Source organism: Elephantulus edwardii, unplaced genomic scaffold, assembly GCF_000299155.1.
Source record: "Elephantulus edwardii isolate Elephantulus edwardi_28Jun2011 unplaced genomic scaffold, EleEdw1.0 scaffold00044, whole genome shotgun sequence".
NCBI lineage: Eukaryota > Metazoa > Chordata > Mammalia > Macroscelidea > Macroscelididae > Elephantulus > Elephantulus edwardii.
In genome coordinates this window covers 9606438-9609849 of record NW_006399794.1, presented here as the reverse complement: position 1 = coordinate 9609849, position 3412 = coordinate 9606438, and the positions used below count along the sequence as shown (strand labels likewise).

The following is a 3412-nucleotide window of genomic DNA, read 5'->3' as shown; positions in this document are numbered from 1 at the left end:
CTGCTCTATCCTGCACCAACCACACTGCCTCTGACACACCCATCCCGATTACCCCAGTCACTGAATCAATCCACCTCATAGAGGCTCTTCCCCTCCTGCGCTGTCCCTCCACCCTTCCAAGCATGATGTCCTTCTCCAAGGACCCGTCCCTCCTTGCAACATGGCCGAAGTATGTCAGATGAAGCCCCAGAATCCTTGCCTCCAAGGAGTAGCTTGGTTTAACCCTCTCCAGGCTGAATCTGTTTGTTCTCTTGTTTCTTAGAAACATTAGTAAGTATAAAAATATAAGTATTATCAAATTTCTCTTTGGAATGTTTTGGCCAATTTAGAGTCCCTCAAGGGATGGATAAAAGTGTCAGCTTTAACGTGGCATCAACAATCAGAAACTTTCTTTTTTCTATTCTTACTTCACCAATTATTTATTACATAGTGGGAAGTACATTTATAATCTTAATTGGCATGCCTGAACCAGTGAGGTTGATGGTTTCACAATTTAATGAGCATCATTTTTCTAGTTAGAAAAGTTACAACAGAATAACAACTTGGGACTTTTAAGAACTAAAATTCTGTGGTTTTCTCACTGCCTACACAGTCTTCTAGAGCTGGAGCTACTTAGTAGGCATATTTTTACTCATTCTGAGCAGCCTCTGGAAGTCCAGTCTGAGCTCCTGCATCCTGAGTGTATGAGACCATAGGATTGAGCACAGGAGGGATGACATTGTGTATCACATTAAGGGTTACAGGGATTAGGGGGAACTTTTCTCTATTAAGTGTGTAACAGACAGCACAATGAGAACAGAAGAGAATGAGGATGAGATGGAAAGTGCAGGTACTCAAAGCTTTGGGCATTACTTCTGCTGCTTTCATCCATAGCACAGAGTGATGGGTTAGAGTATAGGAAGAAAACACCTGAGCCATATCACTCCCAACCAGGATCCAAGTCAAGACAGGCTGATAAAATCTGTGGACAGCGATGCTAGACTAGTAACTCCCAAGTTAGGGCAGAGAGAGTGCTCAGTGTCATTTCCAGATCAGTAGTGTCGGAACAGGTCCAGCAGTGGTCAGCAGACAATGAGCACCATGAATCCTATGGCTTTGACCACAAAAGCTTCAGTAATTATGAAGGGATATTGGAGGGGATGAGAGAGAGCCACATATTCGTCCACCGCCAAGCACAGTAAGATGCCAGACTCCATGCAAAAGACACAGTGGATGGCTTAGATTTGAGCAAAGCACTCAGGGAGGCTGAGAGCCTTGGCATCAAGTCAGAAGATAGTGGGAATCTTGAACATAATAATAATGGTCAGTCCAATGTCAATCACTGCCAATATCTGAGAAAATGATACATGGGCTCATGTAATGTGGGGTCATATTGCATGATAATCATAATAAGGCTATTGGGACCAAAACTTAAGAGGTAGAACTGAGCAAGGGACAAGGAGAGCCAGTGCTGCCACTCAGGAATGATTGCCTGGGAGACCCATAAGGATAGTTAGAACCAGCGGTAATATTAGTGGAGCTATTCATGGCACAGGTGCCCTGATCTCAGTGTCCGTCCATAAAGCTGAAAGAAGGAAATTGCATTTGAAAATTTAGCTGAAGATCCTGATTAGAGGTCACATCCTAAAGACCCAGTCATTGGGGAGCTCTGGTAGCCTAGTGGCAAGGAGCTGCAACTACAATCCCAGAAGCGCACGGTTCGAATCCACCAGATGCTCTGCCGGGGAAGGAGGGATAATCTCCTCCTGTACCAGTCAGATCTGATTTGACAGTACACGCACACAAAAATAAAAAAAAGACCTAGTCATTTTTATCATAAAATTATCTTTGAACTATTCTACAATAACAACAACAAAATATAAAAAATGCAATAACAACAACAAAATATATCAGACAGAAAGTTTTAAATACTCATTTGTCATCTTCACTTTCATGTCTTGTAAAACTCAAAGTCAACAACCATTATCAAGTGGATTCCAACTCATGGTGACCCTCCATCAGATTTCCAAGGCTCTCCTCCTGTCTCTCACTGAGAAGGTGCTGGATTTGAACCTCTAACCATTCAGTTATCAGCTCAATTGCCAAAGAGGGACAAGTTCTTGGGGGAAAAGCATCATTCTGGGAAATGTGGATGGTCAGAAAAAGGAAGAAAGACCCTCAACAAAACCGATGGGCACAGTGACTATAACAATGGGTTCAAACATATCGGAAATGAGAGGATGATGCAAGCTAGGGTAAGGTTCATATCTATTGTTCATGGGGTTGCTATGAGTCAAAATAACTCAACCACACCTCACAACAACAACAACGTGCTAACAGAGCTTCTTGCCTGTCTGATAAGTAGGTCTAAATCTATCAGTAACAATTTACCCAAAGAAAGAATAAATATTAATATTTGACTTATGTTTGCACTTTTTATTTTTTCACAATTTGTATTATTTTATTAAGGGAACCCTAGTTGGGAGCTCTTGTTGCTTAGTGATAAGAACTTGCACTCTCAATGCAAAGGTATGCCGTTCAAATCCACCCATTGGTCGGTGGGAGAAAGATGGCCAATCTCTTGTGCAATTTACTGTCTTTGAAACCCAACTGGAGGGTCAGCCATGGGTCAGCTCCAGCTCAACAGTACTGAAAACAAGTAGAATAGTAGGTTAAATGTTGGGCTATACCAAAAAGTCAACAGTATAAAGCCACACCAACCACTCTGCAGCAGAAAGAGGGACAGATGCCTTTCATTAACAGGAAACCAGATGTAGGGTCACTGTGAGTCAAGTCAACTCATATCATTATACACAGATACATTTGGTTTTTGCTTTTGTCTCTTAGCAGTATGATCTATAAGTAGTAAGTTAAAAAAATGTTAAATGGATGAATACATGAATGAACCAAAGACTTAACAATGTCATTAAAGTCAGTTGTTACTGTTTTGTTCTATAGAGTTGGAACCAAACCATAGCTGACCCTCGAGTGGGTTTAGTGGCCTTGAATCTTGTGCCTTTGGAATTGTAGCACAGCTTTTTGCCACTAGGCCACCAGAGCTCCCTAAAAGCCATTTCTCATTTTCATTTTATTGGTTATGTTATGCTTTTTATTTGGTTAACTTATCATTTACTTCAGGGAGCTCTGGCAACCTAGTGGCTAAAGACTTGCACAACCAACTCAAAGGCTTGCAATTAGAATCCACCAGCTGCTTCACAAGAGAAAGAACAATATGCTACTATTTTTTTTATTTTATTAAATTTTATTAGTTTTAATGAACATTTACAGGGATTTTGGGTTTTCATTCCCTCATTGCTGCACCATTCTCTCTACCCTCCTCCCCAGTTTGTTCTTCTTCCCTGCCATCCTAATGTCTGTTTTAATTGTCCAATTGCCACAGTGCTTGTCAAAGTCAGTTCTGATTAATCTCCTT

General features: G+C 41.1%; 1 pseudogene; it reads right to left on the bottom strand.

Moving 5' to 3' along the window:
- Nucleotides 1-746: 746 nt before the first annotated feature.
- LOC102862393 overlaps nucleotides 747-3412 on the bottom strand; it is a 16884-nt pseudogene continuing 14218 nt past the window's right edge.